Consider the following 16,059-nt stretch of genomic DNA (forward strand, 5'->3'; position numbering starts at 1 on the left):
CTAACCTTTAAACTATAATCAATACCAACCCTGCACAGCACCCTGAGGGTAAACAGCTGTTGTGTTGGTCTCCAGATGTTGCTACGAGACCGTATGAAACAGGAAGTAAGGGGTCATTCTTTCACAGTAAAAGCCCACTCTCAAATACCAGCGTACTTGTGTTGTATACTTCAGCCGCTGCCGTGGACATGATAAGTGCTGATGTCCGTAACGCTGTGTGTTGGTATCTAACGGAAAGAATCCAGAGAGGAGCTTTCCTATTGGCCGGCGGACACACAGGCCGACATTGTTGCGGTTTCTACAAACGGCGGCCTGTGCTGGTGCCACCCCTCCCTCTCTGCCAGGCAGGATGTTGATCCAGCTGCTTCCTGCTTCCAGGGGGACCCCTCCAGTTCCCCTCCGCTGGTTCCCAGTGCGACCCGATGGCAGGGCGGGAAGCAGCCGCCAGGTGAGCGGCCGTCAGGCCTCGCTAAGGGACCAGCAGATATTCAGGTTTCTACATACAGCGCTTCTAATGAAGCTTTGAACTTCAACTCAACAGATGACAAGGAAGTGCTTCACTTTTTAGTTCGATCGGCAGTGAAAATATAAAATATAAAGCAGTCATGGAACAACAAACATGTCCAAACAGCCACTGAAACTCAAAAACACACGACTGCTGCTGTTCACGGTCAATTGAGCTGCGGCTGTTTTCTTTGCATCAACAGAACATAAACATATTTGGTTGAGACAAATGGAGCGAGAGGAGCATCTTCCCAGAGAGCAAGATCTCCAACAAACACTTTAATAACTGAATATAAAGCTGCATATTAAAGTATAACTCTGGGAGCTTGAGTCTCTCTGCTCATGAACACCACACAGAGGAAAATAAAATGTAGGCGAGTGGAGGGGAAGTCCGGGGCTTCTGGGTAAAAACAAATAGGATGAAACATCTGGGAACATGTGGGCGGCACACCTGAACTCAATCATCACTCCAGTTATGAAGCGCTGAATCTAAAGTTATTGTGCGCGTTACATTCATTATTTTAAATTTACTTTTCCTGTAATAATAATTGTGACATGCTGTCGTTATAATATAAGGTTTATTATTCTGTGTATTATAATTATATAGTCATTGTAACTGAATAATAATGATAAATAATAATAATAATAATAATAATAGAAAAAACAGCAATAATAATAAAATAATGATAAAGTTATAAAACAAATAATAATAATACTAATAACAGTAATACTTAAGAATAATAACAATAAGGATAATAAATAATAGTAAAGTTAAACTGAAAACCTCATAGCGTTACAACCTTAACTGTGTACTAAAATATCGAATAAATAAAAGATCATGATGGAGATCGTGACAAAGACGGGAGAGGAAAGTGGTTAAATGGTGAATTAAGTGTATTTATGTTGCACGTTTGAACCAGAGAATATGTTTTCCAAAGTGTTGTACGAGATAATGAAGATGGGGGATTGATAAAAACCAGGACAGGAGGAGAAGCAGATGGAGAGAAACAGATGGAGATGAAGTTCGTCATCGCTCAGGGAGGAAAAACTTAGAAATGAGAGCGAGTGTCGTGGGACTGAAACTCTCCTCCGTCATCCCTCCATCATTCCATCCCTCTGTGCCAGGATGGAGAAGAAAGACTAAAGGAGGCCTTCAAAGTAAAGCGTCAGGACTCCCGGCGCTCTCCAGAATAACTTCCTTCATTAATTCTCTTTCATTTCACTCGTTTGTTTCTATTTGTAGGCCTCAGTTCTCCCTCATGTACGAGCAGAAACATGGTTTCCTGAGTCACCAGATGAGAAATGTTACAAATGTTTAAAACTAAGAGAAGATCCAAGAGGTTTCACCTCCAACCCTCAAGCGAACATCTCTGAGCTATAAAATACCTTTCATATCAACCCGCAGAAACCTTTCACCCAAAACATCCAAACACCATGAAACTCTTAAACCCTAACGCTAAATAATACAGCAAGATCGGAACGTAGACAACCAACTCTAAGAACCCTGAACATAAAAAACCCTTTAACCCGAAAGAACTTCAAGAAACAAAAGACCTGAAACCAACTGGATCCAAGACCATCAATCTCACAGCAAACCAAGACCTTCAAACCCCGAACTTCAGGAATCAAAGACCTTTAACCAGAAAGAACCTTTAACCTGATCCAAGACATTCAGTCACCAAGACCTTTGAGAGAAACCTAAGAACACCTCTAAGAACCCACAACTTCAAGAATCAAAGACCTGAACCTTTAACCAACTGGATCCAACTCTCGATCTCACAGCAAACCAAGACCCTCTTAGTCCTGAACTTTAAGAAACAAAGACCTGTTACCCAAAGCATCCAGGACCTGAAACCTTTAACCAACTGGATCCAAGATGTGCTTCACAGCAAAGCAAGACCTTTAGACCCAGAACACAAACATCCTGAGACCTTTGATAGAAAGCTGAAAAACCATAAGAACCCAAAAGCCGGCCGACGCTAATGATGCAGCTCACCGTGTAGTTATTATCATTATTCTTCTGAGACGGTTATTGCAATCAAAACGTTGTATTTAGCGTTCGTACTGCTGTAGTAAACCAGATGAGTCCGTGAACACAGCTCGGTGAACATCTCTGAGCTGTATCTATATTATTAAACATTTCAAACACCAAACCTGACCACGAGCTTCACCCTTGATTCCTTCTACCAAAGATCTTTTGTGGAACACTGAGGCCCAGAGACGGATGAACTTTGACTCTATAGAGATGATTATATCTATATATAGATATCTATATATAGATATCTATATATATCTATATATATAGATATATATATATATATATCTCTATATATATATATATCTAATGATATATATATATATATCTATCTATATATCTATATACTATAGAGAGATATATATATCTATCTCTATCTTCTATATATCTCTATATATCTAATATCATATCTAGCTCTATATATCTATCTAATATCTCTATATATATATATATAGATATATATATCTTATCTATCTATCTATATCTATATATATAGCTAATATCCTCTAATCTATCTCTATATCTCTATATTCTCTATCTAATATCTATCTGATATATCTCTCTACTATCTCTCTATATCTATATATATAGATATATATCTATATCTATCTATATATATATATATATATATAGCTATATATTATATATCTTATCTATAATATATATATTATCTATATATATATATAGATCTCTATATATAATATAGATATCTAGATATCGATATCTATATATCTCTATATATATAGATAAATATATATATCTATCTATATATATACTATATATATCAGTATATATATATATCTCTCTATATATATATATATATATAGATATATATAGATATCTATATATATAATCTATATCTCTAGATATATATATATATATATCTATCAGATATCTCTATATATCTATATCGATATTATATCTATCTATACTATCTATCTATCTATATACTATAATATTATATATATCTATCTATATCATATCTATATATCCTAGATTTATATATATCTCTATTCTCTCTATATCTATATAGATATCTATATATATAATCTCTATATATATATATATATATATAGATCGATCTCTATATATATATATATAGATATATATAATATATCTATATATATATCTCTAGATATCTATATCTATATATCTATCTATATCCTATATATATATATCTAGATCTATATATATATATATCTATATCTATTATATATATATATATTATATCTTATATATATATATATATATATCTATAATATATATATCTCTATATATATTATATATATATATCTATCTTATATAGCTAACTATTAATATATATATATATATATATATATATAATATATATATATATATAGTGTGTCGCTTTAGCTGAACAGGAAAACATCATAAATAAAACTGCCACACAAGTGAATCCTCACTTCCTGCAGATCAGTGCGTTTACAGTTTTGTGGTGTTCCACGACAGCTGACATCATGATTACATCAAACGCCAAAACACAGACGTGAGTGCTGACTGAGGCATGCTGTGAATCTGAAGCGCGCGCACACACACACACACACACACACACACACACACACACACACACCACACACACCACACACACACACACATCAAACTGGTTTTTAACTAAAGTTAGAAAAGTCAACACGATGGAATGTAGCAACACGACGCGCCTCGACGACAGAACCCTGAACATACTTCAGCCCCACAACTAAACACACACTCTTCTGTATCTCAGCGTGTGTGTGTTTAAAGCTTCACCTTTAACTCTTTAATGCTGTAAATGTTCATTAAAGTCTGTTCATTAAATTTGTAGGAACACAAAGTTGAACAGACAAACAGCCGCAGTGATGTGAACCCTTCAGTGTTTACGAGCGGCGTGCGGTTTGTTTACTGGAGCGTTAACACACTTTCATCAGCTCAGGGATTTAAAGTTTACCGTCTCAATGTGTAGGAAACACTTTCTGTGGAGGAAATGTTTCTTTATAGAATTAAAACATATATCCTGTTGTTTCTGCTGATGGAACATTGATCGTTTTAAATGTGTGAAAGAGGTGAAACACATTCAAAGCTCTTGAAATTAACTTTATGTTTTGTACGATTATTCTACAGACTAAATAAAAAACCTTTCTATGAGAGTAATGAAGTAATTATCATTCATAACCCCAATTAGATATGTTGGTCCAGATCGTACAGCCACACACACACACGGTTCATGGGTGGAGCATGACTGTTTGTCCCCTCAGGGCAGGGTGTATATTGTGTGTGTGTGTGTGTGTGTGTGTGTGTGTGTGTGTGTGTGTGTGTGTGTGTGTGTGTGTGTGTGTGTGTGTGTTACAACCCATCTCCTCTCCATCTAATACTCCAGCAGTACTATTAGTTTTTAAACAGCTACAGACATCAAAGTATATATATATTTTGATGTCTGTAGGTGTTTAAAAAAAATATATATATATAAAAAAATATTTTAATATATATATTTTAATTTATTTTTATATATAAATATATATAAATATATATATTTATATATATATATATATATATATATATATATATATATATATTTATTTATATATAAAAATTTTTTAAATATATATATATATATATATATATGTGTGTGTGTGTGTATGTATATATTTTTTTTTTTATTATTATTTGCAGCATTTCCTGCAGTTTAAAATGCAGGAAAGAGCTTTAAAATCAGACATTAGACACAAACACAGCCACAGCTACTTTAAGGCTCCTAATACTTCACTAAGCACTCAACAGCTTTTAAAGTCTTACAATGGAGAGGATTTCAAATGACCGTATAGTTTGATTTGTGTAATCTTGAAATGAGTCTTTGTTGTTGTTGCAAAACATTTGTGTGTTGAATACTTGAAGCAGCATTTCTGGCAGTTTTGGGTTTTAGATGCAGGAATTGTGATGTGGCAGAAATAAAGATGCACAGCTACTTTAAAGCACCTCGTACTGCATGTGAATCACTAAATCCTGTGTGTGTGTGTGAACCTGTCGGACAGGTAACGACACACACACCTTGTTTCTGTCCATCATTATTCAAAACCATCAGTTATTTAAAAGTATCTGTTCAGTTACGTTCTTCTCCATCTCTCAGTTCATACGACTGAATGTGTGTGAACCTGTAATACATCACACAAAAAAGTGTATTTCCAACTCTCTAAAGCTTCAGCTTCTCTCGTCTCTTCCGCTGCTTTCAGCTCGTTCACTCTGATACTCCTTCACTTCACTTCATTCAGCGACTTCTACATAAACCTGAACATCCTTCAACATTGGACTTAAACTTCTTCTCTTTCAAACTGTACCTTCATCGTCTTTCTGTACTCAAGTTCGACTCTCGATCTTCATTTAACTTCCACTTCAAGTCCTTTCATGAACTCTGTTCAAACATATATACGTATACCATATATATATATATGTTTATATATATATATTATATATATATATATATATATATATAAATAAATAAATAAATAAATAAATATATATATATATATATATATATATATATAAAAAAAAAAATATATATATATATATATATAATATATAGACAATAGACATTTATACAATAAATATGCAAACTGCAGCGCTTCCATCTCACGGACAACAGCGAGCCTTGTGTGGCGCTCCATCAGCTGTTCCCCGGGGCCACGGCGGGCAGAGAGAGGACGCCTCAGAGAGAAACAACACCTCAGTGATACGACTGCAGCAGGTGTGAGAGAGAGAGAGAGAGAGAGAGAGAGAGAGAGAGAGAGAGAGAGAGAGAGAGAGAGGAGAGAGACAGAGAGAGGAGAGAGAGAGGAGAGAGACAGAGAGGAGAGAGACAGAGGCAGAGAGAAGAGATATAGAGAGAGAGAGAAGCAGAGGAGGAGAGCTAGAGACAGCCCATATACGGCCAGAGCGCCAGAGGAGAGAGCAGAGAGCGAGAGAGAGACGCTCTCGAAGGAGAGATAGATGAGATCTCCCAAGAGACGGAGAGAGGAGAGAAGAGCCCTCTAGAGATCTCTCTTTTCATAGGGGATATAGCCGCGAGAGATATGCGCCCGAGAGCGGCGACTATATATATATAGAGAGAGGACATATAAGATAGACGAGCGGAGGCTATCTATAGCGCAGAAAGAGAGAGAGCGACAGAGCCAGATCGAGAGCCAGCGAGGAAGGAAAGAGAGAGAGATCGAGAGAGAGCTATATATACAGCCCAGATATAGACTCGAGAGACATCAGCGAGAGCGAGAGAGAAGAGATAAGATAGGATCCGAGTAGTACGCGAGATATAGGAGCCATAGCGATAATAGAGAGAGAGAGACAAGAGATAGACAACCGACGATAGAGTTAGCATAGTCCAGATTCGTATATCGAAATATTGATAGAGAATACAGCTACATGAGAACTAGAGAGATAGAGATTATATACAATATATAGGAAAGTACGGAGACAGAGCACAGAGAGAGCAACAGATGAAGGAAAGAGGAGACAGAGACAGACCCAGAGAGAAAGAGACACCACAACACCCAACGCAGACAGAGAGAGAGAAAATTGAGACGTACTAGTAGAGATGAAGACATGAGAGGAGAGAGAGATACAGAGAGAGAGAGAGGACAGAGAGAGGACAGAGAGGAGAATGAGAGGACAGAGAGAGAGGAGAGACAGATGAGGAGAGACAGGACAGTAGAGCGATCAGAGACAGAGATTAGAGAGAGAGCGAAGACAGAGACATGAGACAGAGACAGAGATCCAAAGACGAGCACCACGAGAAAAGAGGAGACAGAGACAGAGAGAGAGAGACGAGAGAGACAGAGAGACAGAGAGAGAGACAGAGAGAGAAAAGAGAGACAGAGAGAGACAGAGAGAGACAGAGAGAGAAAGAGGAGACAGAGACAGAGACAGAGACAGAGACAGAGACAGAGAGAGAAAGAGGAGACAGAGACAGAGAGACAGAGAGAGAGAGACAGTAGAGAGAGAGACAGAGAGCTGAGAGCAGAAGACAGAGATGAGAAAGCGCGATGAGAGAGAGACAGAGAGAGAAGAGGGAAGAGAGACAGGACAGAGGACAGAGAACGAGAGAGAGCGAGAGAGAGAGAGACAGAGAGAGCAGAGAGACAGAGAGAGAGACAGAGACAGAGAGAGAGAGAGAGAGAGACAGAGAGAGAAGAGAGAGAGAGAGACAGAGAGAGAGACAGAGACAGAGACAGAGACAGAGACAGAGTGTGTGTGTGTAGGCGTTATAAACCCGGTCAGCGCAGGCAGAACATACAAATGAGTTCATTAAGATAAAATGAACAACTGTGTCAAGATGCATTTCACCCAATCAGAGCTTTAAATTCTGCAGGTGGAAGATTTCAGTGTTGAAAAAAGTTATTTTACAATCTGCAGCTTTAAGTTATTTAGTTTCAGATTTTGAGTTATTTTTTAATTAATTCGGTAACTTTGGTATTTTGAATTTTGCCCGAGGCTCATGGGTAATGTAGTTTTTAAAGCCGTATGTTATTAAAGCTGATGGACAAAAGATGATTTATTTGAACAGGAAACACACACACACACATATTCCAGCAAATAAAACACCAGCACACCACACAAACTATCACAAGCTTAATAGGCACACACACACACACACACACACACACACACACACCACACACACACACACACACACTGACCTAAATATCAGCATTTTAATCATTCAGGCTGAACCATCCCCCACCCACACCCACACACACAGTTAGTTGGCATGACACCGGTTCCTTTCATCCAAATCAAATAAATACCACTACCAGTTACTAACTGGTTCATCATCTACACACACACACACACACCTAAGCACACACTCTCATCCTCTCACTCTCACGCAGCTATTAGGTGTCCATTTAATCACAGACCTTAGTCTTGTAGAAGCAGAATTAGACGGCATTTGTAACCTAGATGGGTTTACTGTGTGTGTGTGTGTGTGTGTGTGTGTGTGTGTGTGTGTGTGTGTGAGATGAGTACAAGTATCACACAGATTTTACTGGATTTCTGACATGAAAGTTTTTAAATATGTAATAAATAATATTAAACGTATAAAGGTTTTGAGTAGTTTGGTGTTAAAAACAGATTGACATGATGAAATATATTTAATTGTAATATAAATGTCCAACCTTTTACTATAATATATAATAATATAAATGTCTAACCTTTTACTATATTATATAATAATACAAATGTCCAACAATTTACTGTAATATATAATAATATAAATGTCTAACCTTTTACTATAATATATAATATAAATGTCTAACCTTTTACTATAATATATAATAATATAAATGTCTAACCTTTTACTATAATATATAATAATATAAATGTCTAACCTTTTACTATTATATATAATAATACAAATGTCCAACCTTTTACTATAATATATAATAATATAAATGTCTAACCTTTTACTATAATATATAATAATATAAATGTCTAACCTTTTACTATAATATATAATAATATAAATGTCTAACCTTTTACTATAATATATAATACAAATGTCCAACCTTTTACTATAATATATAATAATATAAATGTCTAACCTTTTACTATAATATATAATAATATAAATGTCTAACCTTTTACTATAATATATAATAATATAAATGTCCAACCTTTTACTATAATATATAATACAAATGTCTAACCTTTTACTGTAATATATAACAATATAAATGTCTAACCTTTTACTATAATATATAATACAAATGTCTAACCTTTTACTGTAATATATAACAATATAAATGTCTAACCTTTTACTATAATATATAATACAAATGTCCAACCTTTTACTATAATATATAATAATATAAATGTCCAACAATTTACTATAATATATAATATAAATGTCTAACCTTTTACTATAATATATAATAATACAAATGTCTAACCTTTTACTATAATATATAATAATATAAATGTCCAACCTTTTACTATAATATATAATAATACAAATGTCTAACCTTTTACTATAATATATAATAATACAAATGTCTAACCTTTTACTATAATATATAATAACAAATGTCCAACAATTTACTATAATATATAATAATATAAATGTCTAACCTTTTACTGTAATATATAATAATACAAATGTCTAACCTTTTACTATAATATATAATAATATAAATGTCTAACCTTTTACTGTAATATATAATAATACAAATGTCTAACCTTTTACTATAATATATAATAATATAAATGTCTAACCTTTTACTGTAATATATAATACAAATGTCCAACCTTTTACTATAATATATAATAATACAAATGGACTTTTCCTCTGAATTTAGACTTTTTTAAAGTTGTGTATTTTTGCTGTGTATTATTACATTTGATAATAACAACAATGAATGAAAATAATCAGCATATATGTTCATATTTGCAGAATTTATATTTGAATATTAGAACAAAGCAGCGTTTCCTGTCGGTCTGCGTCTGTGACCTTCACGATGTCAACAAGTCTGAAAACAGACGTGAAACTTTATCAGACCAGCTGGAGACACGAACACATGTATATCTGCAGCGACTCAACAACAACCGTTAATCTGCAGCGACTCAACAACAACTGTTAATCTGCAGCGACTCGACAACCGTTAATCTGCAGCGACTCGACAACCGTTAATCTGCAGCGACTCGACAACCGTTAATCTGCAGCGACACAACAACAACCGTTCATCTGCAGCGACTCGACAACTGTTTAATCTGCAGCGACACAACAACAACCGTTCATCTGCAGCGACACAACAACCATTAATCCAACAACCGTTAATCTGCAGCGACTCAACAACAACTGTTAATCTGCAGCGACCCAACAACAACTGTTAATCTGCAGCGACTCAACAACCGTTAATCTGCAGCGACTCAACAACCGTTAATCTGCAGCAACACAACAACCGTTAATCTGCAGCGACACAACAACAACCGTTAATCTGCAGCGACACAACAACAACCGTTAATCTGCAGCGACTCAACAACCGTTAATCTGCAGCGACTCAACAACCGTTAATCTGCAGCAACACAACAACCGTTAATCTGCAGCGACACAACAACAACCGTTAATCTGCAGCGACTCAACAACCGTTAATCTGCAGCGACTCAACAACCGTTAATCTGCAGCGACTCAACAACCGTTAATCTGCAGCGACTCAACAACCGTTAATCTGCAGCGACACAACAACAACCGTTAATCTGCAGCGACTCAACAACCGTTAATCTGCAGCGACTCAACAACCGTTAATCTGCAGCGACTCAACAACCGTTAATCTGCATCGACTCAACAACCGTTAATCTGCAGCGACTCAACAACCGTTAATCTGCAGCGACTCAACAACCGTTAATCTGCAGCAACACAACAACCGTTAATCTGCAGCGACACAACAACAACCGTTAATCTGCAGCGACTCAACAACCGTTAATCTGCAGCGACTCAACAACCGTTAATCTGCAGCAACACAACAACCGTTAATCTGCAGCGACACAACAACAACCGTTAATCTGCAGCGACTCAACAACCGTTAATCTGCAGCGACTCAACAACCGTTAATCTGCAGCGACTCAACAACCGTTAATCTGCAGCGACTCAACAACCGTTAATCTGCAGCGACTCAACAACCGTTAATCTGCAGCGACTCAACAACCGTTAATCTGCAGCGACTCAACAACAACCGTTAATCTGCAGCGACTCGACAACTGTTAATCTGCAGCGACACAACAACAACCGTTCATCTGCAGCGACACAACAACCATTAATCCAACAACCGTTAATCTGCAGCGACTCAACAACCGTTAATCTGCAGCGACTCAACAACAACCGTTAATCTGCAGCGACACAACAACAACCATTAATCCAACAACCGTTAATCTGCAGCGACTCAACAACAACTGTTAATCTGCAGCGACTCAACAACCGTTAATCTGCAGCGACACAACAACCGTTAATCTGCAGCGACACAACAACGACCGTTAATCTGCAGCGACACAACAACAACCGTTAATCTGCAGCGACTCAACAACCGTTAATCTGCAGCGACTCAACAACCGTTAATCTGCAGCGACTCAACAACCGTTAATCTGCATCGACTCAACAACCGTTAATCTGCAGCGACTCAACAACCGTTAATCTGCAGCGACTCAACAACCGTTAATCTGCAGCGACTCAACAACAACAACCGTTAATCTGATGATGTATGTATGATGTATGTCTGATGTATGTCTGATTTATGTCTCTTTATATCTACGACTCGCTCTGCTGCTTCCTCTCGGATTACAGCTCCCTTTGTTCTTCAAAATACTGGTTCTGCATGGAGGACGACAGTGTGTGAGTGTGTGTGTGTGTGTGTGTGTGTGTTTCAGCCTGCTTACATCATGTCTTGTGTGCAGATCTTGAGTGCATTTTCAAATCTAAAGTCTGTGCTGGGTATCAAAGTTGTGTCAGTGAGCATCCTTGTCATCTGCTCTCTGATGGATTTGAGCCTTATGTAAAGGGCTCAAATCTAAGGGGGGGACGGACCGCTTTGACGCTACTCTGGCACGCCAACATCGGCTCGTCCAGAGGTGGATTATGGGATGCACAGCTAACACAGTGGGGGGGGGGGGGAACACGCAAACCAAAAGCTGTCAAACTATCTTTATATCTCTCTCACACACACACACACACACACACACCTTACTGTCTGTGAATCAGAAAGCACAAGACTTAAACACACACACTCCTGCAGCAGGATGTGTGTGTGTTGCTGCTTTACTTCACTGCTTCCAACGGCCTGTTCAAATAAGGGAGCACATCCCTCTAAACCACACACACACACACACACACACACACACACACACACACACACACACACACACACACACACACACACACACACACACACACACACACACACACACACACACACACACACACACACACACACACACACACACGCCACAAAGTCCAATTTGGGTCTGAAGAGGAAGTAGGGAGGAGGGAGGACAGTGGGGTAAAGAAGGAGGAGGACACACATGCTCTTTGACCCCAGAACAACCTCTGCCACTGGGGCGACACGGCAGCCGGCTAATAAGCTCAGAGTATGTGTGTGTGTGTGTGTGTGTGTGTGTGTGTGTGTGTGTGTGTGTGTGTGTGTGTGTGTCTCAAAGACAGAGCATTGAGTGTAGCAGAAGCAGAGATGTGGAGGCGGCAGCCGAGGCGTTGCTGCACAGCTGATTTATATTCAAACATTTATATTCATGTCTGTTCTGCACAAACTGAAACTGGAGAGTGAATTTAACAAACATTTTCACTTAACATTACAGATGGAAAACACAAAGATCATCAAGTGCTCACACTTACAGATACACACTTTAATGCTGAGTATTAGACACTCAGTCAGCAGCATTTGTCCTTTTTACAGTAGAAATAAATTGATTTAAAGTCGGTTTTCCTCACAGACTTCCACACACACACACACACACACACACACACAGTCCTTGGCCCAGTTTTACAATATCCCACAATCCTCGGCTCCTCACCTCCGTGACCTCTGCCAGACTGCAGACACACACTGAACATGCATTTCAAAGCCTCAGCGTGCATCAGCTAATTGTGAGTCATGTGACTTTTATTTAGAGGCCTGGTTGGTTTATAACTGAAAACAGAAGAAGAGCCAAAATACAAAGAACGCAAACAAAGTCAGATTTTCCACTCAGAGCAAAGAGAAGAAGAAGAAGTGGATCCTGAGGCGCCGAGCTAAGAACAGATTCAGTTATAAACGGTGCAGAGCTTAACTTAGTCCACTGCAGACAGACAGACAGTATGAAGGACAGATTAGAGGAAGGAGGGTGAAAGAAAGGAGGGATGCAAGGGAGAAGACAACCTAGAGAGGAAGGAAGGAAAAGAGGGAAGATAGAAGGAAGGGAGGAAAGGAGGGGTGCATGGAAAATATGAGAGGGAAGGAGAAGGAAGGAAGGATTCGAAAAAGATAAAGAAAGGTAAACAAGGGGGGAAGGGAGGCAAGAGGGAAGACAATGATAGGTGGGAGGAAGGAAGGAAGAAGGAGGGAAGGAAGGACAAATGGAAGAAGGAAAGGAGGGATTAAGGTGGAGGAAGAAATGAGGGGATGTGACGTAGAGGACAACAATGGGAGTGAAGCGAGGAAGAGAGGAAGGAAGAGGGAAAGGAGAGAAGGAAGGAAGAGGGAAAGGAGAGAAGGAAGCAAGGGGAAATAAGTAAAGAAGGAGGGAAGGAAGGAAGGAAGGAAGGAAGGAAGCAGAGAGTCCAGGTAAGGAAAGGAAAGAGGATGCAATGGACAAGAGGGAAGGAAACAAGGAAACAAGAAGGAGAAGACGTGGAGGAGAAAGCATCTTCTCCTAACAGGATGTTCTCCCTATTATACCCCATTGTAGAGGAGACTCTCTCCTGTGTGTGTGCATGTACATGTGCATGTGCATGTGTACATGAACATGTGTGTGTGCATGTGTGTGTGTACATGTGCGTGCACGTGCGTGTGTGCATGCAGGACTAGTTGATGGATGAAGGGAGCAGAGACGAGGATCAAAGCTTTAACTAAGAAACAGCTCGCTTCATCTGGAGGAGCTATACGGATCTTAAAGGTGTGTGTGTGTGTGTGTGTGTGTGTGTGTGTGTGTGTGTGTGTGTGTGATATCAAGTCTTTTTTCTCAGAGAAAGATAACTGGATGCAAAAGCAGACGCCGTAATTGGCAACCGAGTGCCTGTGCATTACTTCTGCATGGCTGGGGATATAGGTCACACACACACACACACACACACACACACACACACACACACACACACACACACACACACACACTGCCCTCAATACACACACATCCACACCCTTTCACACACATTCCCCCACTATAGTCACGTACACACACAGACTCCATTAAGACACAGTGAGGTCAGGGGAGGGGATGGGTGGGGTCGGCCGGCCGGTGTGTGTGTGTGTGTGTGTGTGTGTGTGTGTGTGTGTTGTGCAACAACAGCATATTTGCATTAGAGTCTTCTTCACAACAATAAGCCCTCTCTACGGAGGCCTGGAGGTGTCATGGCGGACAAATAAACTAACAATTCTTCTCATCCAATAATCTGCAGTAAATGATTCTTTGATTTATAAAAAGGGTAAAAGAAATATATAAATATCAAGTGATGAGCTTTTAAATGTGCTTCATGTCTCTCTCACACACACCACCTGCAGCCCCGTCCCCCACCTCTCAGGAATCCCAACAATGTCCCCCCCCCCCACCTTGTGTGGGCCACCCCGTATCATCACACCTCTAAACCTGTTAGTGGACCAACAAGGCCGGATCACAAGTCACCAGAACTCCAACTACAGGAGAGCAGGAGGACTCGGACCTGTAATACGGTGCGACTGCACGCGGGCGCAGAGCGTGTTGGGGAGTCACACACACAACGACCACAGAGACACTTTAAACTAAACGTTTACAAGAGACACAACTACCTCAGAGATGCAAAGTGACCGAGACACAAAGACGCCCACATGCCCCCAGGTAAGACAGGAGACGACCGGCACCAGGTGAGAACACGTCTGACCTGCTGTCATTGGAGGGTTAGTAAGCAGAACGCGTCTCCACTCGTGATGCGCTGCAGTGTTTACGTTCTGCAGAGGTGTCAACATGTGAAGCTCCCACATCTGGAGACAGGAAGACACATCTGTCTGAGCAGAATAAATCCACTTCCTGTCTGTGCCGTCAACCTTTCCACTCGTCCCGTCTCTCTGGAAAGAGGACGCTGCAGATAACACGCACGCTCTGCTGCTCTCAGACGAGAGGAGAGAAACTAAATCCACATTCAGACTCTGTGTGTTTGTGTCGCAGCTGCGTCACATAAAGCGTCTGAAACATGTCAGGAAACACCAAAGATGAAGTTCAGCTGAAGACTCTCAGTTTCTCTCTCTGCTGGAACATGTGAGGTTTGTGTCCAGGTGAGATGGTGGAGGATACTCCTCTCACGGTTCTTATTTATGCTGTTTAAATTCACTTTGTGCGGCATCTTACACTGAGTAATGAAAGATAAACACACACACACACACACACCCTCCCCCACTGCTTCAGCTGCCTCTACAAACACTCTGTGAATATATCCACTTCATTTCTGTTTGCACTCAAAGCTAGAGAGTTAAACAAACGTGAGTTAAGAGCCAGCGGGCCCCAACCTGTGGTTTGGGACCCCACAAAGAGGCCCCAAGGTAAATCTGCGGGGGTCAGAAGGAATTAAAGGAGTTTGTTGGGAAAATAAGATCGCCGGTCTGCAAAAATGTGACTTTTCTTGTGAAGCTGAGGAAAGTCACACAGAACGGCGCTCCTTCTGAAACGTGGGGTTTACCAGCTCCCCAGCTCGACCTCTGAGTCGACTAAAGAAAGAAGCTAAAGAAAGTCGGAGGAAACGTCTTTACAAGAACCCAAACATTCAATCACCATTAATATCCCTCCGCCGGTCACATGACTCCAGACAG

At 39.3% G+C, this 16,059-nt stretch overlaps 1 protein-coding gene across 5 annotated transcripts in view; it reads right to left on the minus strand.

Moving 5' to 3' along the window:
- Positions 1-16,059, minus strand: part of agap1 (ArfGAP with GTPase domain, ankyrin repeat and PH domain 1) — a 126,447-nt gene that overhangs the window by 81,870 nt on the left and 28,518 nt on the right. The gene's annotated exons all lie outside the window — the stretch shown is intronic.

This window comes from Cottoperca gobio, chromosome 2 (assembly GCF_900634415.1).
Source record: "Cottoperca gobio chromosome 2, fCotGob3.1, whole genome shotgun sequence".
Classification (NCBI taxonomy): Eukaryota; Metazoa; Chordata; class Actinopteri; order Perciformes; family Bovichtidae; genus Cottoperca; species Cottoperca gobio.